This window comes from Vulpes lagopus, chromosome 18, assembly GCF_018345385.1.
Source record: "Vulpes lagopus strain Blue_001 chromosome 18, ASM1834538v1, whole genome shotgun sequence".
Classification (NCBI taxonomy): domain Eukaryota; kingdom Metazoa; phylum Chordata; class Mammalia; order Carnivora; family Canidae; genus Vulpes; species Vulpes lagopus.
In genome coordinates this window covers 18,543,879-18,566,916 of record NC_054841.1, presented here as the reverse complement: position 1 = coordinate 18,566,916, position 23,038 = coordinate 18,543,879, and the positions used below count along the sequence as shown (strand labels likewise).

General features: G+C 40.6%; 1 protein-coding gene across 4 annotated transcripts in view; it reads right to left on the bottom strand.

Annotated features, from left to right (window-relative positions):
• ZHX3 (zinc fingers and homeoboxes 3) overlaps nucleotides 1–23,038 on the bottom strand; it is a 103,160-nt gene that overhangs the window by 15,888 nt on the left and 64,234 nt on the right. Inside the window, exon 1 of one of the 4 annotated variants that reach the window (XM_041732415.1) lies at nucleotides 22,834–22,939. The exons of 2 other annotated variants lie outside the window; for them this stretch is intronic. The gene's annotated coding sequence lies outside the window, so the exon portion shown is untranslated. Of the gene's footprint in view, nucleotides 1–6,642; nucleotides 6,771–22,833; nucleotides 22,940–23,038 lie in introns of those variants that run through there. One more of the 4 variants, XM_041732414.1, reaches the window with a different exon arrangement.

Below are 23,038 nucleotides of genomic sequence, written 5' to 3'. Positions count from 1 at the left end.
TAAAAGCTGCAGCTAATAATCACTATATTTCAACACCAAAAATATACACGTGGAGCTTGAAAAAAATGAGTTTATTGATCAAATTCTTAAAGAATTTTTTTTTTTTTTTCAATTCTGAGGAAGGAACTGGAAGGATAGTAAGCTCCACAGGAGGACTCAAATGTTTAGAAATGCGACTTTCAGCAGGTTCTCTCCAAGTCTGGCTGCAGCCCTCCTGAACAGCCCATGATTTATCAGTAAAAACAAGAATCATGGGAGCAGCTGACAGAGTTACAAAAACATAACCACAGTGAGGGATTGTAACATGCTGCTTATGGTTTTGAAAGATCAAGGCGGCAACAACACCGGGGGAAGAGAACGGGACTATGCCGCCAGGCTGGTTTGATCCATATGGGAACAGTCGAGTGTTCGACAGTAACCAACTTCATATTTGGGGGTACAGTATGCTACATTGATAGTGCTGGTGAGGCAGGGCTCCCAAGGCCCTCCCCTTCTTCAGGCACCTGCAGAGGTTGGTGGTCTCAGTGGGGGGGCCCACGGTTTCCTGGCTTACACTGAGGACCCAGCTGCCTCCTCCAACTAGCAGGGACACCCGCTCCTCCAGCTTCATAGTCTTTTAAAAAGTCATGAAATATATTTAGAAGTTGGTCATGTGATACACTAGACCACACATAAATCTCGACTCATTCCAAAACAAAACCATGCAGGTAGCATTCCCTTTTGTAAAAAACTTGCTAGCAATATAGATTTACATTGAAATGCATCTTTTTTACTCCCTCTTTCAAATTATGGTCTTTATGTAGAAATTTCTCTCTCTTAAGAACAATGAACAAAAGTGAAAATCCTCCCTACTCACCCCAAAGATAGCTAGTGTTAACAATCTAGGGTCCACTATTTCAAATATTTTTTCTAGGCACAGATTACTATAACCAATTTAAAAAACAAAAAATGGAGTTTTATTTTTACACTTCCCTTCTGCCCCTCATTTTCTTCCCGCGACAGTGGGAAGAGTGTCAAAATGAAATAGGTTTGCTGGATGGACATGCTACAGTTTCTCTCTCTTAAACAATGCTCTAATGTATGGATGCATCAGAATTTACTTCACCAATCTAGCTGTTAATAAACATTTCCCTTTCTCCAGTTTTTCAACTATTACAAGCAATGGCTCAATAACTATCCCTGTATGTTTTTGTGCATTTGACAATTTCTGCAATTCTGAATTTCTTTCAAGAATTTCTGACTAGGGGGCACCTGGGTGGCTCCGCTGGTAAAGTGTCCAACTCTTGCTCACAGTTCAGGTCTTGATGTCAGGGCTGTGAGTTCAGGCCCCATGCCCAGCACAGAGCCCACTTAAACAAAAACAAAACAAGAATTTCTAAGGACTAAACTAGTGTTAGTAAAATACAAAGTTGCCCTCCAAATAGATACTGAATTGTCACTCTTACCAGCACAGAATGAGAGTGCCCTCCTTATCACTGCATATTATTACTGTTTCCAGTTTTTGCTAATTTAATTTGTCACTATTTTGCTAACAGTGACACAGAAAACTGGTCACTATTGTTTTAACTTACATTTCTTTTAGGGCATGGCTGAGAATCTCTTCACATACCACTGACATTTTGTGATTACTTTTTGTCCTGATACTAAAACTCCTCATGCTCATCATAAGCACTCCCAATTCCCTTCACCAGTTTTCCCTACTGCTCCTACATACCACCCCTCCCCTCTGGCAACCATCACTTTGTTCTCTAGAGGTAAGTATCCATTTTTTTGTCTTTTTATTTTTCCTTTGTTCTTAAATTCCACCTATGAGTGAAATCATATGGTATTTGTCTTTCTCTGACTTATTTTGCTTAGCATCATAGAGAGTCCTCCATTTATTAAGGAAATTGGTTTATCTGTCACAGATGGAGCTGTGGTTTATATCAAGATTGTAAGGGTGTCTAAAATATTAGGAAATTTCTTTAAAAAATTAATTTCATTAATAATGGAGAAAAACCAAAATAGCATTTAGTAAGATTATACTCTAAATTTTTTGTTGTGAAAACCATGTAATATAAAATTTACCACCTTAACTACTTTTAAGTGTATAGTAAATTATATGCACTTTCTTGTGCAACCAATCTCCAGACCTCTCATCTTGCAAAACTGAAATTTTATACCCACTGAACAGCAATGGCCCCTTTACCCCCATCTCTAACTCCTGGCAACCGCCATTCTACTTTGTGCTTCGATGAGTCCAACAACTTTAGATACCTCATAAAAGTAGAAGCATGCAGTATTTGTCTTTTTGTGACTGGCTTATTTCACTTGCCATATGTCCTCAAAGTTCCTCCATATTTTTGTATGTGACAGGATTTCCTTCCTTTTTAAGGCTGAATAACATTCCACTATACGAAAATACAATATTTTCTTTATTCATCTGTTGAAGAATATTTAGGTTGCTTCCATGTTTTGCCTATTTTGAATAATGCTGCCATGAACTTGGATACAAATATCTCTTCAAGTCATGCTTTTGTTACTTTGGGATATTTACCCTGAGGTATGTTTGCTAGACATGCAGTAATTCTAGTTTCTATTTTCTGAGAAACTTTATTAATATTCTCCATAGCAGTTACACCATTTTACATTCCAATGTGAATTTTTCCACACCTTCACCAACACTGGTTATTTTCTTTTTTTTTTTTTTTTTATGGCGGCCACTCTACCAGGTATGAGGTGTTATCTCATTTGGTTTGATTTGCATTTCCCTAATGATTAGTGATGCTGACATCTTTTCATATACTTGGCTATTTGCATAGCTTCTCTGGTGAAATGTCTATTCAAGTTCTTTATTCGTTTTTCAATCAGGCTATTTGTTGCTGTGTTGTAGGGTTTCTTTATAGATGTTAATCCTTCTCAGATACATAGTGTTACATAGTCTGCAAATATTTCCTCCGATTCCGTCAGGGACCTTTTCATTCTGTTGACTGTTCCCTTTGAGGTGCAGAAGTTTTTAAGTTTGATGTAGTCCCATTTGTCTACTTTTGCTTTTGTTGCCTGTGCTTTTCATGTCATATCCAAGAAATCATTACGAAACCAACGTCATGAAGCTTTATCCCTTATGTTTTCTTCTTGAAGTTTTATAGTTTCAGCTTTTATGTTTAGGTCTTTAATCTATTTTGAATTATTTTTTGCATATGATTGAGGTAACAGTCCAGCTTCATTCTTTTACATATAGAGATCCAGTTTCTCCTGCATCATTTGCTGACGAGACTATCGTTTCTCCATTGTGTAGCCTTGGCACACCCATTGGAAATCACTGAACCATATATGCAAGAATTTACTTCTGGGCTCTCTATCCTGTGCCAGAGGTCTATGTTCATCTTCATGCCAGTACCATACTGTTTTGCTCACTGTAGCTTTGTAATATATTTTGAAATCAGGATGTGTTAGACCTCCCACTTTGCTTTCCTTTCTCAAGAACATTTTGGCTATTCAAGGTCCTTTGAAATTCCACATGAATTTTAGGATTTTTTCCCCCTATTTCTGCAAAAAAAAAGATGCCATTAGGATTTTTAATAGAAGTTGCACTGAATCTGTATATGGCTTTGAGTAGTATGGGCATTTTAACAATATTAATTCTAATCCATGAACATGAGAGGTCTTCCTTTTTGTGTCTTCTTTAACCTCTCTATGCCTGTTTTGTCGTTTTTAGTGAAGAAGTCTTTTTTTCTTTTAAGATTTTATTTATTTATTCATGAGAGACACAGAGAGAGAGAGGCAGAGACACAGGCAGAGGGAGCAGGCTCCTTCCAGGGAGCCTGATAAGGGACTTGATCCCAAGACCCAGGGATGACAACCTGAGCCAAAGGCAGACAGTAAACCACTGAGCCACCCAGGTGCCCCTACACTGATTTTCAATGTAGAACCATTCTTCCATTTCAGGAATAATGCCACCTGGTTATGGTACGTAATCCTTTTCATGTGCTATAGAATTTTATTTACTTGCATTTTGTTGAGCACATTTATATCAATAGTCATCAGGGGTACAGTCAGTAGCTTTCATGTAGTATCTTTGGTTTTAGTATCAGGGTAACAGTGACCTCATAAAATGAGTTTGGAAGTGTTCCCTTCTCTTCAATTTTCAGAAGAGTTTGAGAAAGTTTGGTCTTAGTCAATTTTTCAATGTTTGGCAGAAATCTCTAGTGAAGCTTTCTGGTCTTGAACTTTTCTTTGTTCGGAGCTTTTTGATTACCGATTCAATCTCCTTACTAGTTATTAGTCTGACCAGATTTTTGATTTCTTCATGATTTAGTCCTGGTTGGTTTTACGTTTCTAAGAATGTATCCACTTTTTCTAGGTTATCCAATGTGTTGGCATGTTATTGTTCATAATAGTCTCCTATGATCTTTTTTATTTTTGTGGCATCAGCTGTAATGTCTTCTTTCTCATTTCTGATTTTTGTTATTGGATCTCCTCTCTCTTTTCTTAGTCTGGCTAAGGGTGTGCCAATTTTTTTTTTTTTTTTTTAGGGATGTGTGATTTTGTTGATCTTTTCAAAAAACCAACTGTTTCACTGAATTTTTTTCTGTTTTCTATTCTGTAGTTTTGCTTTAATCTTTATTATTCCCTTCTTCCTGCTAACTTTGTGTTTAGTTTGTTCTTTTTCTAGTTCCTTGAGGTGTATAGTTAAGCTGTCAATTTAAGATCTTCCTTTCTTTTAATGTAGGCATTTGCAACTATAACCCTCTTAGTACTGCTTTTGTTGCATTCATAAGTTTTGGTATGTTACATTTTTTTTTATTTATTTCAAGATATTTTCTAATTTCCCTTCTGATTTTACTGCTTGTTCAAGTGTTCAAGAGTATGTTGTTTAGTTCCCACATATTTACGGATTTTCCAATTATCTTTTTGTTATTGATTTGTTTCATTTCATTGTGTTTAGAAATGGCACTTGGTAAAATCTCAATCTTCTTAAGTTTGGTAAGACTCTATCCTAATATGTGATCTATCCCAAAGAATATTCTAGGTATGCTTGAGAAGAAGGTGTATATTCTGTTGTTGAGTGTTTTGTGTATGTCTCTTAGGTCCAACTGGTCTACAGTATTGTTCAAGTCTAAACTCTCCTTCTTGAAAAGATTTAGCAAATGAAGCAAAAATGAAGGAAATGTCCTTAGATAAGGGATATTTACCAGAAACCACAACAAATGTTACAACTAATAGTGAAACATTCAAGTCAGGAACAAGGTAAGAATTCCCATCACCATAACATTGTAATGGAATCCTAGACAGTAAAGTATGATTTCTTTTTAATGTAAGGAACAGACAATTAAAAAGAGAAAGAGAGAGATGAGAAAAACATGTTATTTGCACATGAGGAGACTGCCTAGTGAGAAAATTTTCTGAAAAACTATTGTAATAAGAGGATAGGGTAAAAATAATGAGACACATTTGCAGCAGATACACACACACACACACAAATCATTAAGTTTCCCATATGCTAAAAATAATCAATTAGAGAAGGAAATGGGGGGTTGGGTAGGGAGAAGAGCCCATTCGCATTAACAACCAAATCTGGAAAAGATCTCAGAATAAATCTTTGTAAGACATGTGCAAAATCTAGAAAACAATAACTACAAAACTTTAGTAAGAACAAAAAAAAGACCTAAATAAATGGAGTCAGAGCATATTCCTGAGGGCACAGATTCAGAATATTGTACATGTTAGTCCTGTCTAGATTACTCTCTAAATTCAGTGCAATTACAACCACAATCAAAATGTTACCAGGTAAAGCAAGTATTGTAAAATGTACAAAAATACACACACATGACTGCAAAGATATCCAGTCATTTGCTGCATTATTTCATAACACAAACAATGCCCATTAGTTGGGTGGTGATAAAACAAACAACAGAACTAGCACTAAGAAATGAAATGAAGCCATTTAAAAAGATTAAGACCTATGGGTACTGGTGCAAATACATTTCCAAGGATTTTTCTTTTTTTTAATTTATTTAAGAGAGAGAGAGCCTGAGGGCAAGCAGAAGGAGGGGCAAAGGGAGAGAGAGGAGCAGACTCCCCACTGAGCAAGGAGCCTGACATGGAGCTCAATGGGATTATGACCAGAGCCAAAGGCAGATGCTTAACTGACAGAGCTACCCAGGTGCCCCTCATGTGTTGCTTTAATTAAAAATTATCAATAAGAATTAAAATAAAAAAAATTAATAGTGCCAATGAGCAGTACACCCTGCAAATGAAGTGGCCAGCATACAGGGTGGCTGAGTTGCTCTCATTTAGAGCTGGGAAGTTCAGTGTGACATGAACCATCTTGTAGTGCACAGGACGGACGGGACGGACTGTTTTCAAATATTAGTTTCAATCGATTCATGGGGATGACCACTTCGTAGAACTCTTGATACCCTGAATTCCATAAAGGCGCAAATGGAGGCAGAATCTTGGAAATGCAGACTTTTGACACTTAAAAATACCCTACTTACAAGTATCCTAAACATCACACATTTGTGTGAAGTTGCACACAGTAGCTGAAAAAAGATCAATGAACCCTCCCCCCATCACACACCAGAAGTGTCAAAAACAAAACACCCAGCAGATTCTCATATGAACGCAGTCTGGGCTAAAAATGATAGAATGTGTGAATACCTTTCAGAATCACTGTTCAGCATGAGTCAAGTGATTCCAACTGTAGGGATCAGTGGCTGGTATTGTGAACCACTGCCATAAACTCCCAATTAAATCAATGGATTCCATCTCCAGAGACTTCTGCAGTGTAAGATAACACCACACAGATGAGGATCACTTTGCACCAATGGCGCCACCGCTACACTGGAAAGAAAGGCTGAGAAATTTCCATGATCAACTAAGAAACTGGATTTACTACAATTTTATCTCATAGCCTGCAAAGTGCTTTCATTTCTTTTGATCCATCCCCATAGCCTCCTCAGTTGGTTATTATTGCCTTTCCTCCATCTTAGCATTGAGGATCTGTGAACAAGAAAGGGGAGGTGACAAGACCAACAACACACAGCAGATTTGTGGATAAGCCTATCTCGACTATAAATCCTATGTTGTTTTTTAAGCCCCATTCACTCTGAATACCAACTGAATAATAAACCCACTACATTTAATTAGTTTTATATTATTAATTATATTATTTTGAGCCTTCTTACAGAGGGCTCAAAGGGTTTTCCGAGTTGATTTATTCCAGGGTCATTATTATTTTGTTTAAATTACAATGACAGGGCTACCATGATCCTTAAGATGTATAACATTCTACACTGTCAGAAGAGAGGATGCATTATTTACTCTTATGTATAACTGGAGAGGGGCCAAGTGATTAGACCAAGTTAGTCTTCAGGAATCTATAACAAAAAGAACACAAGGAAACTGTCCATTCTCAGGAATGTGTGTGGGCAGGACCTTGGCAGGCCAGCAGATCTGCTGTCTACAATTGTCAGGTTTTGCTGAAACAAAGAAAGGAGTTACAAAGAATTCAAGTCTGTTTCTAAGCCGGAACCCTCAAGTTATCGAAGCAACGCCAAGCCCAGAGCTGGCCTAGTTTTACTCTAAACGATGGTCACAATACTTTTTGCATTTAGTAATCACCCTTCAGTTGAAGGCTCGGGGCCAGAGCTCTATCCTTGTTTCCCCCCCTCAAACAATTCTTGTTTCTGTCAAGTCACCAACAGAAATAGCCTGTTCCCGTCAGATGTTATCACCTCTTTGGTGAACTCTAATTTATTTTTTCTCAAGCTCAGAAAGGTGATTATGATATAAATACAGAGTACTCAGAATTAAAGGGATTTTAGAGACAGCATATTTCAACCACTCATCTTTGCATGAATCATCTTGAAAATATCACTAACTGGTTAGGAAAGCCTATGCTTGAATACTTCCAGAGACACAAAGGTAAGCATTTATTACTGAGGTTGAAAAGACGTTGGGAAGGGTTCCTTGCAGTAAGCAAAGAGAGACTTCTGGTAGGCTTCTCTCTCTAAATTTTTCACTCAAAAATAGTTTAGGGCTTACTATAAATAAAATCAAAAGGTTTTATGTGTTAAGTACCATGTGCTAGATACTGGATATACAAAAATTTTTTAGAAAGATGCCACCCCTGCTCACAAGAAGCTTTTTGCTGTGGCTCTAGGCTATGAGGCTATCTGCCAGTATCCCGAAGCCTGCTCTCCTTCTGGACACACTGGATTTCCCTGCTCACCTAAAGTCAGATATAACCAATGAAATGCAGGCAACTGTGCCATTTCTAGGAGAAAGCTTTAAGAGAAAGTTTCATGCTTTGCCTCGCTATCTGTATCTGGCCCGCAACTAGCAGTGTTCCAGACTGTGGCTACTCTGTTAGCATAAAGTGAGAACAAAAGTTGACCCACAATGTACACATAGTGTGAGCAAGAAATAACGTTTTATTTTATTTTTTATTTATTTATGATAGTCACACAGAGAGAGAGAGAGAGGCAGAGACATAGGCAGAGGGAGAAGCAGGCTCCATGCACCGGGAGCCCGACGTGGGATTCGATCCCGGGTCTCCAGGATCGCGCCGTGGGCCAAAGGCAGGCGCTAAACCGCTGTGCCACCCAGGGATCCCAATAAATAACCTTTGCTGTTTTAAGCCACTATACGGTTTTTGGACTTGCTTGTGACTACAGCATAAACCATCCCATCCTGACTGATACACAGTATAAGGGAAGCTTGACAAACAATCAAGCAAAATCAAACAGTAAGCCAAGCGCCATAGTGGAGGCATGTACAAGATTCAATGAGGGTGTAGGAAAAGCCATACCACCAATCCTAGTTATCTGGAGGACTTGCTGAGGCCTCAGAGAAGAGGCAGCCTTTGAATTAGAAGTTAAAGGATGAGTAGATATCATTGAGAAATGAGTGTTCCAGACAGGGAACACTCTGTGGAGCCATAAAGGGAAGTGAAAAAACATGGTACATTCAGAGGGCCACAAGGAGCTCAGTCTTGCTGGTGTACGCAGTCTGAGTGGGATGATTTACCATGAAACCGAGGAAGCTGATGCTCTGGGGACTGTCACTGGCATGGGCACCTTCAGTGGCCTACATCTATATTTTTTAAAATAAATTTATACTTACATTTAAAAAAAAAAGATTTTATTTATTCATGAGAAACAGAGAGGGAGAAAGAGGCAGAGACACAGGCAGAGAGAGAAGCAAAGCAGGCTCCATGCAAGGAGCCTGATGTGGGATTCGATCTCGGGACTTTGGGATCATGCCCTGAGCCAAAGGCAGTCGCTCAACTGCTGAGCAATCCAGGAATCCCTATACTTATATTCTTTATACTTATATTCTAGTTCAAGTTCCACAAAAGCTAGCTGTGGTTTGGATAGGGGAGAGGAAAATAAGGAAATGATTACAGGTCTATAGAGAAGATCTGTAGACCTACTAATCTTCCAATGACACCTTTTCAACATTTGAAAAAATGAATCATATTCCCTAGCAGTCTTTCCCCCCAAATCAGTCATCCTTGTTCCTGTATTTTGTGTCATAGGTTGGAATGTCTGCATCACCCCACTGCTTTTCTCCGAATACACTCTTGTTTTTCTATAACCTTCTTAGGAGTGACACCTGAATCTAAACTGAATCCGCCAGATGTAGTCTGAATATATTTGTCATTTTCCTTAATGGCATTTCTTGTCATACTTAGTCCTTCCATAAAAATTGTTACCCAAATGATGCTAGAGTATTTATACTGTGAGCTTCTTCAGAAAAAATATGGATCAGTGCTCTTGGATTTAATTCACATCATTACTACCAAAACACACTTTTTTAAAAATTTTTTTTCAATTTATTCATTTATGATAGTCACAGAGAGAGAGAGAGAGAGAGAGAGAGGCAGAGACACAGGCAGAGGGAGAAGCAGGCTCCATGCACCGGGAGCCCAATGTGGGACTCGATCCCAGGTCTCCAGGATCGCGCCCTGGGCCAAAGACAGGCACCAAACCACTGCGCCACCCAGGGATCCCCACTTGTTTGATTTAGTTTAGATTTGACAGGCTCTGAGGAAGAAGTTTGGTAAGGAAAAGAAAAATAGTTAATTCATTTAACAACTGTTTACCAAGCATTTGCCCCATGCCAGGCACTGTTCTAGATGCTACAATATACCATAAACATTAAAAAAAAAAAAAAAAATAAAATAAACATAAAAAATCTCTGCCTTCCTGGAGTTCACATTCTAGTTTGGGCAGTGGGGAGACAATAAACCAAATAAATAAATGAAATTGTGTGTTAAAAGAGTTGTATTAAGTGCAATGTAGAAAAATTAAGCAGGGAAGGTGGGACGTGGATGAGGTCGCAATGTAAAACATGGTATTTGGATTGGTCTTCTCACCGAAAATGGGACATTGCAGCAGACTTGAAGGTGAGGAAGTGAGCCATCTGGATGTGTGGGGAGAGCATTCTAGGCAGAGGCACATGCTGGCTCACGGACCTTAAAGTGGGAATGTGCCTGGCTGGTTCAAAGGACAGCAAGGCAGCCAGTACAGTTGGGTGGGAGTAGTCAAGAAAGCAGGAGGAGATAACTCCAAGAGGTGAGGAGGCCCACTGCGCAGAACCCTGTGACGACCGAGTTTCTCTAAGATGGGCAGAGCCATGGGGAGAGCTTGGAACAGAGAGGGCTGACAGGCTCCAACGTGCTACGGGACGCCTCTGCTGGCTGTGTGGAGAACAGACGGCAGGAAGAAGTGGTCGAGCAGGAAACCTGTCAGGAGGTTATGCCAGCAATCCAGGCAAGAGAAGGCAGCAGTGTGGACCGGGATAGCACAGATGGAGGTGAAGAGAAGTGGCTGGATTCTAAATACATTTGGAAATTAGAGCTGACAAGATTTCCTAAAGGACTAGATGGAGCGTGTGGACACTCTGAGGTCTCTGACCTGAGAGACTAGAAGCATGGCATTGCCAGCAACCAAGATAGATTTGAACCTGCAAAAATCAAAAGCAAATCTGTGCTAGGACTAGAAGGTCCCTTTCTAGGTATAAAACTGGATGGAGCTGGTTTGGTCAGAAGTGTTTTAGAGAAGTAATGGGTCAGGCTGCTAATGAGCAGGGAGGCTGGGCAAAGCCAACGTTCCCAGTGAAAAGATTCTGCTCTGTGCCAAAAGCTGCTCAAACCTACAGAGAAACTGCAGAGAGGAGGGGAAAGGCGGAAAGATGACAGGCAGGGGTCAGGGGCTGGGGACAGGAGGGTGCTGGGAGCAAACCCAGGATACCCTGAGAGGCAACCAGTCAGAACCTGCACCCGGAAGTGTGGGACAGCTCCTCCCAAAGTTAGATGGTATGCTACCTGCATCCTAAACTGTGCTTCAAGAGTAGATTACTTTATTAAATTTAGAACGAAAGATTTTTAAAAAAGCAACATAAATGGTTTGTTCTCGATGTGGTCTTACTTCTGAATTACATTTGTTTTGTTTTAATTGAATTTTTCCAGCATGGGCCAGAGAGTTTACAGGCTAAATAGCTTACAGGAGAGTGAGCTGGCTTGAACCTCTCAAGAACATTCATTCAAAAAAGAACTCTCTGGCTCTCCCCTGTGGATATGACGCTCCTCCCCCTCCTCCTTCTAGGCTCAGACTGCACTGATGACATTTGCCAGTGGCCTCACTACAAAGTCCAGCAAGATCTTACACTGGAGAAAGGATGCCGAGTTCACTCACAGTAAGAGAAATACTAATTAAAATCACTTAGCATCTCTTTCTTTCATTTACTTTAGAAAAGCTCAGAACGTTTAACAATATACTGTGTTGGCAAGGGTTTGAGGAAATAAAGTACACACACCGCTTGCATGAGTCAAAACCAGTAAAACCTCTACTGAGAACTATGTAACAACAGCTAATGAAACTAGAAATGCTCTTTTCCTTTGTTTCAGCAAGTCTGCAGTAATGTATGTCTAAGGTAATCCACTGTCAACACTATAACAGCATAAGAATGGGAATAACCTCACTATCCACAGAGTTGGGAACAGAGTAATATCCACCCGCGAACAAGAATGAGGTAACGCTTTTATACTACTGTGGATTAATCTTCAAGGTATCTTGATACATCTTTTTTTTTTAAATTAATACATCTTTTTTAAAAAACCAAAGTGAGGAAGAAAAAAATAGATGTGTGCTTCGGTGTGTGTGTGTGTGTGTGTGTGTGTCTGTATACACTTAAAACATCTCTAGACAACTACATGAGAACCTAGTAACCCTGACTGCCTCTGGAAAGTGGGAGCAGGGAGTCAGGGAAGCTGTTCCCTGTGAATCCTTTTAAATGTTCGACGATGTGAATGTGCTATGTATTCAAAACAAAAAATTAAAATTTGAATTTATATATAAATGGAAGAAACGTTAGCACATTTCTTGAAACGTGTGGGTTGTTACAAATGGCAATGGGTGAAAAGTGAAAAGTGGCTAATGGGGTTGGGGAGAGAACAAGAATCTGTGATGAAGGTCAATGCCACGTGGAGCTCCTTTACATGTCAAACTTCTAATAAATGCAGAAGGGCTTTTGGTTGTACTTCTGTACTGGTGTACACGGCCACTTCATCTACAACCCTAAGTATAATACTTACATTTAAATATATTTCATCTAGGGGATCCCTGGGTGGCGCAGCGGTTTGGCGCCTGCCTTTGGCCCAGGGCGCGATCCTGGAGACCCAGGATCGAATCCCACATCGGGCTCCCGGTGCGTGGAGCCTGCTTCTCCCTCTGCCTGTGTCTCTGCCTCTCTCTCTCTCTCTGTGACTATCATAAATAAATAAAAATTTAAAAAATAAATAAATAAATAAATAAATAAATAAATAAATAAATAAATAAATATATTTCATCTACCTCCAGCTTAAAACCACAGTCCTAAAGTAACTTAGAAACATCTGAGGCAAAGGAATGGGACAATATATACATGGACAATATATGCAATATATAAAAACTCCTATAGCAACCTGCTACCCAGTCTCCATTTGAGTACATCCATGGTCTGGGAGCCTGTTATCACTTGTAACACTTGTAACTATTTATCACAAAGCTTTTCTTAGTTGAGCCTGATTCCCAGGTTCTAGATCTGCCTTTTTTTAAAAGATTTTATTTTATTTTATTTATTCATGAGACAAACAGGCAGAGGGAGAAGCAGGCTCCATGCAAGGAGCCCGATACGGTACTCGATCCCAGGACCCTGGGATCATGCCCTGAGCCGCTGAGCCACCCACGTGTCCCTAGATCTGCCTTTTTAAATTTTTTTTTATTTTTTAAAGATTTTATTTATTTATTCATGAGAGAGAGAGAGAGAGAGAGAGAGAGAGAGAGAGGTGGGGGGGGGGGCAGAGACACAGGCAGAGGGAGAAGCAGGCTCCATGCAGGGAGTCTGATGTAGGACTCGAGCCCAGGTCTCCAGGATCACACCCTGGGCTGAAGGCAGCGCTAAACCACTGAGCCACGAGGGCTGCCCCTAGATCTGCCTTTTGAATGGACACAGAACAAGTGAACTGTGATGACCCCTCAACCTCTTTGTCCACCTATCAGCCTTCACACAGTGGAGGTGATCATTTCCTTCCTCGGCCCTCACTTCTGTGGTGTAAGCACCCCAAACTCATTCCACACTTTCTCTAGTGATTAGCTCTTCAGATACATTCTAATTTGTCCATAGAGCTCTCAAAATGTGGCAGTCAGAGCTGAACAAGCATTCAAGATGTAGCCCAATCAGAAGAGAAATAAACAGAAGCAGTGTTGTAATTATTCTCTCACCATTACTAACTAGTACCACCGGAAATCTATGTAGGTAGATATTCTTTTTCTCCCCATACAGAAGAGGAACTTGAGGCCCAGAGAGGTGAAGTGGCCCCGTGGGACAAGGGAACCCGCTAGAATTTGGCAGGACTGGGATTCTTTCATCATAGGCCATTCTACAATCCTGAGAGAGGAGTTCTGGGCTCTCTTCCCTTTGCCTCTTTGAATTCTACCTTCTTATCCTTTATTTTAGCCAGGTTATCAGGGGTCATAGCTATGTGGCTCTTGTAGACCGCAGAGGGCCTTGGTGGTGATGGCATGCTCTCCCTTCTCTGAGAATCACAGCCCTTCTTCTTTTCTTTAAGATTTTATTTATTTACTCATGAGAGAGAGAGAGAGAGAGGCAGAGATGTAGGCAGAGAGAGAAGCAGGCTCCCTGTGGAGAACCGATGTGGGACTCGATCCCAGGACCCCGGGATCACGCCCTGAACCAAAAGCAAATGCTCCACCACTGAGCCACCCAGGCGTCCCAATCACAGCCCTTCTAAGACCTTCTCTGAACACCCTTTTAAATGTCTCAGTCAGGCCCCAGCCTCCATGCTGAAGAGTTCACCATTATAGCACCCTGTTTCCTTCGTAACATTTACCAATATTTGTCACTGCATTTGCATCTGTCCTTCCATCTTTCCCTGCTTTGCTGTCCCTCACCCCAGCTAGGCACTAAGCTCTGTGAGGTCAGGGTTTATATACCCAACAGTATCCTCAGCATCCAGCATGGGGCCTGGCACACAGTAATGATTTTCAGTGAATGAACAGATGAATAAATGCGAGCTGAGAATGGGGTTAAGCATCTGGTATCAGACAGAGCTGGGTTTGTTCCAAAGCACCACCATCATGACCCATGTATTCCTGGGCAAACAACTTCACTCCTCACGATCCGACCCCACACTGGTAAACGGAGTCAGTGATGCCTACCTCACAGGGCTGACGTGCTGCTCAGTGAAACGATATGGAGGGTATGAAAGGCTGTGGCTTGCCTCCTGGTACATGGCAAGCACTCGGTAAGTCACAGTTCCTGCAGCGACTGCTGCTGCTCTAACTCTACTACCTCCCACAGAGAGGCCAGCCATGGAAGGGTGACAATTAAGTGTAACAGCAAAAGGTACATCACTTGTTTTATCCAGCTTCCTGTTTGATTACAGTAAAAAACATATAGCATAAAACTTATCACCTTAACCATTTCTTTACTGTACAGTAGTGTCAACTATATGGACACTGCCATGTGACAGATCTCCAGAACTCTTTTCATCTTGCAAAACTGAAACTCTGTACCCACTGAACAACTTCCTTTCCCCCTCCCCCCTAGCCCCTGGAAACCACCATTCTACTTTCTGTTTCTAAGAGTCTGACTGCTTTAATACCTCATCTAAGTGGAGCTATGCAGTATTTGTGTTTCTGTGACTGGCTTATTTTACTTACAATAATATCCTCAAGGTTTATCATCTATGTTGTACCATGTGACAGGATCTCCTTCCTTTTTAAGGCTGAATAATATTCCACTGTGTGCAGAGACCACATTTGCTGTATCCTCTGTCGATGGATATTCAGGTAGCTTCTACCTTTTGGCTGTCGTGAACAATGCTGCTAGGACCACTGTCGTACACGAATCTTTTCGAGACCCTGCCTTCAATGCTCTCAGACAACGTACAGATCACTCTTCTTAAGGCACTCCGCAAGGCGATGATGCAAGCAGCACGGCCCCACTGTAGCAGTCACATCTGCTTTCGCCCATTAGCTTTCGTCATCAAATTACCCCTCGCTCAAGGTCGTTCCCAACCTTTCCTGATGCCCTCCAGAGTCCTCTGTTTTTAAGTGAATTTGACAGGTCAAACTTCAAATCTATTTCCTTGTCAAAAAGAGAGGGAAGCAAAATAAGTGTTTCCTTCACCCTGTCTGTTGGAAAATCTCCAGGGCCCCTGCAGAGTAGGACAGTCCTCTAGGGCCTGAGCAGAAGAGAGTTGCAGGGGAAAAAAAAAAAAAAAAAGGAGAGAGCTGCAGGAGCCTGAAGCCCAGCCCCTGGAATGAGGTGGGACTGTGCTGATGCCTCAGTTTGCCAAGGGCAGTTTTAACACATTTACTTCAGGAGTAATTTTTTTTTTAAGATTTTTATTTATTTATTCATGAGAGACACAGAGAGAGAGAGGGAGAGAGAGACAGAGAGAGGCAGACACACAGACAGAGGGAGAAGCAGGATCCATGCAGAGCACCCCATGTGGGACTCGATCCGGGGACTCTAGGATCACACGCTGAGCCGAAGGCAGACGCTTAACTGCTGAGCCACCCAGGCATCCCAGGAGTAATGTTTTGAATGTGGCATTTCATCAGGAAGTTCTCTGTTTCCCTTGACAGGTAAGATGAAATTACATTCACTGGGTTTATCAGTCTTGTGACTTAAAACCAGAGCAGTTCTACATAAATCCACCTCCGAGCTTATGATGCCCAGTCAGAAGAACCAACTGGATTTGATTAACAGCTTCCATATTTTCCTGGAACTCCTCAGGGTCATAGTCACTTTCAAGTTATTGTCCTGAAGGACAGCAGAACACAGGTGTTGGAAGCCAGATAGAAGACACTTTGGGGCCTTCTGGGGACTCTCGGATCTGTCTTGAGGTACCTTAGAGTCCCAAGATCACGCAGAGGTAATGAGGAGTAATAGGTCTCAGCACCTGAGCCTTCACTAGTCTATAAAGCAGTAAAGTCAATGAGAAATCATGAAAGTAAGAGTGGCTGTGACTGCGCAAATATAAAACAATTATTTATTCCCAGGCCTCATCACACCAGGCATAACGTACACACATCTCCCTATTTCCATCTCAATCCTCTTCCTATGGTACACGTGCACACACATGCATGCTCACCACCAACACTCAGGAGAATATTTGGGGATATGTAACTTTTGGTGTGAACTAGTAAGCAAATCTATGTTCTTTTCATGAGATTTCCAGAGCTTAAATCAAAAGTTTCTTAGAAATTCTCAAGGGCACACATGAGAACTGATGCAATACGCCTACCATCACAGATTTGGTATAAGTTGTATTTGCTTATCCAATTTTTAAAGGCTACTTTAATACTACATGTTGGTTTGGTGGTAATGTTTCTATGACAATCTTAGACAATAAAATTTCATCTGACTTTCCTTAAAATACCACTTAGCTCTCATAAGAATAGAAATCATCCCTTTAATTGGCCCTCTCTCGTCCTCCCTCCGCCCCCACAGAGCCAGCCTCCACCACCCTGCTTCTTCAACTTCCTCCCTCAGCCAGTCTTTGGCATGCTGAAGGCCCATTCCCTCCTCCCATTATGCCCAACCTACTTGCACCAAGGTCATCGGTCAAGTGGCTCTTTCCAAATTCTCAGCCAGTCTCAAAGTCATTCAGGACCCAAAGGAGGTTAAGACCCACACCTCTAAAAGCCCTTCACAAGGCAACAAAGCCCTTGCCCTGGAACTTGCAATCTCCTATACTCAAATGACATCCAAATAACCCTTGCCAGCTCTAAACTATCTGCCAAGCTCCAAATCCATCACTTCCAAGTGCCATTTGTCCCTGTAAGTTTTTATTTTTTAATTTTATGTATTTATTTTTTTAAAGTAGGCTTCATGCCCTACTTTTAAAGTAGGCATAGAGCCCAACACAGGGCTTAAAGTCACCATCCTGATATTAAGACCTGAGCTGAAATCAAGAGTTGGATTGGATGCTCAACCAATTGAGCCACCCAGGTGCCCCAGTCTCTGTAGGTCTTTAAAAACTATACACTTAAGTTTCTGCGTCTCCTTACCTTGGCATTCACCCTCAAAACAAATAAAAAAAATAAGCAAAAAAATTCAACCATAATGTTTTACTGCCTAAATCTTCACCATGGATTTAAAAAAATATATCGTGGTAAAATACACATAGTGTAAATTTACCATCTTACTGATTTTTAAGTGTACAGTGGCTTTAAGTACATTCCCATCGTGATGTAACCATCACCACCACCTACCTACCTCTAGAACTCTCTTATCTTGCAGAACAGTAACTCCTCATTCCCTCCCCCTCAACCCCTGGAAGCCACTGTTCTGCTATCTCTATAAATTTGACTACTGTAGGTACCTCATATAAGTGGAATCACATTGTATTTGTACTTTTGTTATTGGCTTATTTTACTTAACATAATGTCTTTGAAGTTCATCCATCTGTTGGAATGGATGGAATGGATTGGAATTCAGCCTTTGTAAGGCTGAATAATATTCCCTTGTATATATATTTATCCATTTTATTTATCCATTCATTCATCCATGGACATTTGAGTTGCTTCCATCTTTTGATTATTGTGACTAATGCTATGAACATGGGTATACAAATAGCTCTTTGAGTCCTTGCTTTCGATTCTTTTGGGCATGTATCCAGAAGTGGAATTGCTGGATCATATGGTAATTCTATGTTCAACTTTCTGAGTAACTACCATATTGTTTTCCACAGCAGCTGCTTTTCTTCTTTTTATAGTAGCCACCCTAATGGATATAAAGTGGTATCTTGTGGTTTTGATTTGCATTTCTCCAATGATTAATGATGTTGGGCACCTTTTCATATGCCTTTTGGCCATGTACTTAACTCCTGTGGAGTAATGTCTATTCAAGTCCTTTACCCATTTTAAAACAGGCTTTGTTCTTGTTGAGTTGTAGGAGTTCTTTCTTTATTCTAGATATTAACCCCTTATCAGATATATAATTCACAAATATTTTCTTCTACTCCATGGTTTGGCTTCCCACTTTGTTGAATATGTCCTTTGAAGCACAGAAGTTTTTCATTTTGATGTAGCACAACTTACCTATTTTTTCTTTTGTTGCCTATGCTTTTGGTAATATATCCAAGAAATCATTGCCAAATCAGTCATGAAGCTCTTCCTCTACGTTTTCTTCTAAGACTTTTATAGTTTCAGTTCTTACACTTAGGTCTCTGATCCATTTTAAGTTAATTTTTGTATATGGTATAAGGTAAGGGTCCACCATCATTCTTTTATATGTGGATATGTAATCTTCCCAGCACCATTAAAAAGTGTCCCTTTTCCTATTAAATGATCTTGGCATTCTCATCAAAAATCATTTGACTATATGTGTAAGGGCTTATTTCTGGGCTTTCTATTCTATTACATTGGTCTATATATGTCATCATAAATAATTTTCAATATTAAACACATGTTGAAACAGTATTTTGGATATACTGGGTTCCATACATTCTTAAAATTAATTTCATCTTTTTTTTCTTTTTACTTTTTCAGTGTGGTTCCTAAAACATTTTAAATCACACATGTGGCTTTCATTATATTTCTATTGGACAGTGCTGCTCTCAGTGGTCTGAACTTGGGCCACCAGCAAAGTAGAGGGCAACAGGTGACACCATGAGATTAAATGATAGTTTGCAAGCTCCTTTCCTTTTGTGTTTACCCCTAGAGTACTCAGGGATCAGGAGAGTAGTGTGGTTGAGAACTGAGGTTTTTTTTTTTAATCAGGTAAGCTCAGGTTTCAATTTTCATGACCTGCTCTGTCCAGTACAGCAGCCACTAGCTACATATGCCTAGTAGGTACACGAAATGTGGCTAGTGTGAATTAAGATGCACTGATAACTGTTGAATTCAGACTAGACTTCAAAGACTTAGTACCAAAAAAAGTGATGTGAAATATCTCATTAGTAACCTTTACGTTAATTACATGTTGAAGTATTAACATTTTTTAAAGATTTTACTTGAGAGAGGGTGAGCGAGCATGAGTGGTAGAGAGGGGGAGAAGCTAGGAGCCTGACATGAGACTCGATCCCAGGACCCTGAGGATCATGATTCCAGCTGAAGGCAGATGCTTAACTCACTGAGCTACCCAGGTACCCCAAACTACCAACACTTTTTATAGACTGAGTTAAATAAAAATACATTAAAATTTAATTCCTTTTTTAACTTATTTTTTTAAAGATTTGAGAGAAAGTTCAAGATTTTAAAGATTTATTTATTTGAGAGAAAGTTCAAGTTCATGTGCATGCACATAGGCAAGGGAGGGCGACAGAGGGAGAGAAGCCAAAAACTTGCTCAACGCAGAGCCCCACACAGGATTCCAGGTCACAATCCTGAGATCATGACCTGAGCCGAAATTAAGAGTTGGACTCTTAACCAACTGAACCATCTAGGCCCATATCTTTTATTTTTAATAGATTTTTTAAAAAATAAGCTTTAGTTGCACAGGGAGATTGAGTAGGTTTCCCAAATCACTCCTACTCTCACATCACACATGCATAGCCCCTACCAGAGTGGTACGTTTCTTACAACTGATGAACCTGCATGGACACATCATCACCCAGAGTCCATAGTCTACATTACAAATTCATCCTTGATGCTCTATACTCTATGGGTTTGGACAAGTTTACAATGACTTGTATCTACCATTATAGCATCATACAGAATAGTTTTATTGTCCTAAAAACCCTCTGTGCTCTGCTTATTTATCTCTCCCTCCCCCTGTCCCCTGGCAACCACTAATCTTTTTACTGTCTCTAGTCTTGCCTTCTTCAGAATGTCATATAGTTGGAATCATATAGTACTAGTCTTTTTGGAATGCCTTCTTTCACTTAGTAATACGCATTTAAGGTTCCTCAATGTCCTTTTCAAGGCTTGATAGCTCATTTCTTTTTTTTTTTTTTTTTAAATGTTGCTCCTAGAATTTTAAAATAACATATGGCAGCTCATGTTATGTTTCTGTTGGATACTTGTTGGCTTGTATGGGCCGTTTTTCAGTCTGGCATATGCCTGTCTCTTCAGCCACTCAAGGTCATGCCTGGCCTAGCTACCCCTAGGTTCACTGCACCCTGATACTCCAGCCTCCTTGCCTTCACATATACTAGAGTCCCCTCACTAGAGCCTTAACTCCCTTATCCCTGAAGACTAATTCATGTTCAGACCCAGTTCAAATAGGACATCTTCACTGAAGCTTTTCTAAATTTCTACTGCACTTCAGTCACCTTTACACACTTTATATTGTTACTTTTTCTTTTTTTTTTAGTATTGTGTCTGATTTTTCCTCTAGATTATGAGTTCTCCTTGAACTTAGAGAAGAGGTTTTGTTCATCTAGCACAGGGCCTGACATTCTATAGGCACTCAAACATATTGAGTGGATAAATGAATGAAAGAAACACAACAAAATTCAGATTATCCTCCAATGAGAGACGACATATCCACTTAATAATCAAACAGCTCAGAAAAGTATCTTAAATGCAATAAACCAGACTGAGGTTAAAAAAAAAAGAGCTCAAATTATTCACAAGCTAAAATTTGTGTTTTAAGTCAAATCAGCACCTTAGTAACATTTATAAAGTGTGTCACAATTAAGAAGTAGTAAACCAGCCCCCTAATGGTTAGCAGATCCTGAATGGCTTGGAAATATGGGGACTGGCTACAGAAACTGGATGGTTAAAACCACCACATTCTGTATCCATTAGCTGACAGCCCAGATCCCACCAGAATAGAGGCACTGGAACTGAGTCTTTGATGTCGTTTCCACAGAAAGCCACCAAAATGATTAAAGGGTTGGAAAATGAGATTTATGGGGAATGGCCACAGGAACAGAGACAATGCTGCTTAGACAAGAGAAAAAGCCGAAGGATGACTTAATGGCCATCTTCAATCATTGTTATTACACAGATGATGGTGGCCAGATGGTTTCCATTTCCACCAAAAAAAGAACACTGAAAATGGACTTAAGCTGCAGCCTAAGAAAAGTGGTCTAGTTTTAAAGAAAGAACTTAACAGCTAACAACTAGCAGTATATAGCAAAGCTGACTCAGAATGTCTATGGTGTGGCCGCTTCCAAATGCCTTTAATTATGCTAATGGGTGGAGTATGTTTGGGCCTTCAACAATCTTTTGTTGAGGGCAAATCCTCAGCTGGTTAATCTTCAAAGGAATCCCATTAACATACAACCTTAGGAATGGAAAAGAAAGATATGAAATTGAAACACAGCACCCTCTGGTGTACGTAACTGTCTTTCAATCAAGGGAAGATTCTTGACATAGAAAAGTATTTCTCAAAATACAAGGTTCAAACCAAAAAAGAGTCAAGGGAAACCTACACCAGGCTAGTCCTGGTATTCATTTAATTGCTACCTCCATCTTTTTCCAGCTCCTACTGTGGCACTTTCCTCTTGGAAAGCAAGAAGCCTCGACACAGGCAACCTCAACCTCTGATCATGGCTATCTCCCAATCAACTTCTGAATGAATCCAGACTCTGATACATCAGCCGGCACGTGAACATTTCATTATAAGGCATGGCAATGCTTCCTACCAGATCATGTGCATTTGCCCTGCACTCAAGAGGACGTTACATACAGCAGTTAGGGGACACTCCCCAGTGCGTGCTCCTGAGCTGTCATGGCGTACATGGCCCTTCCTTACCAGCATCTGTCTCAAGAATGCCAACAGGCCACTTTTAGATCCTCCTAGGCTATGTGCTCTGAAACGTTCTCTGAATTCCTTCCTTTATTTTATTATTTTTTTTTAATTTTTATTTATTTATGATAGTCACAGAGAGAGAGAGAGAGAGAGAGAGAGAGGCAGAAACACAGGCAGAGGGAGAAGCAGGCTCCATGCACCGGGAGCCTGACGTGGGATTCAATCCCGGGTCTCCAGGATCGCGCCGTGGGCCAAAGGCAGGCGCCAAACCGCTGCGCCACCCAGGGATCCCCCTTCCTTTATTTTAAATGAAGTACAAGATAGTCTACCAATGCAGAAAGTCTGTAAATCAATCAAGAGTGTTTCAAGGTCCTCTCCGCAGCTTCAGTCATCTTGGTGCTGAGTGGAAACTTCATTTACGTGACACATGTGACTCATTTCTGCAAAGCAACTAGTATATCCTAGACAAAGAAAACACAGGCCTGTGTCCAAGATTCACAACCCAGTGGGGGAGACAGGGAGATACAGGTGTAAACAGATACAGGTTGAAAGCTGAAGCTCAAAGCTGTGAGTGCCAACGGAGGTCAGAGGTCGGGGGAAAGGCAGTGGAAACACCAGAGAAGAACTTACGCCCTGTGGGAGCAGGTCTTACAGGGTGAGAAGGCATCCCCCAAGCAGGTCACCACTGAGAGAACAGGGCCATATAACACACTTCCCCGTCTGTCTTGAAGGCTTCCTTGAGGAGACATGAGAAATGCACCAGAATAAGCTGACCTCTACACATTATACAAAGCACATATCTAAGTACCGACAAACAAACAAAAATGATGCAGAT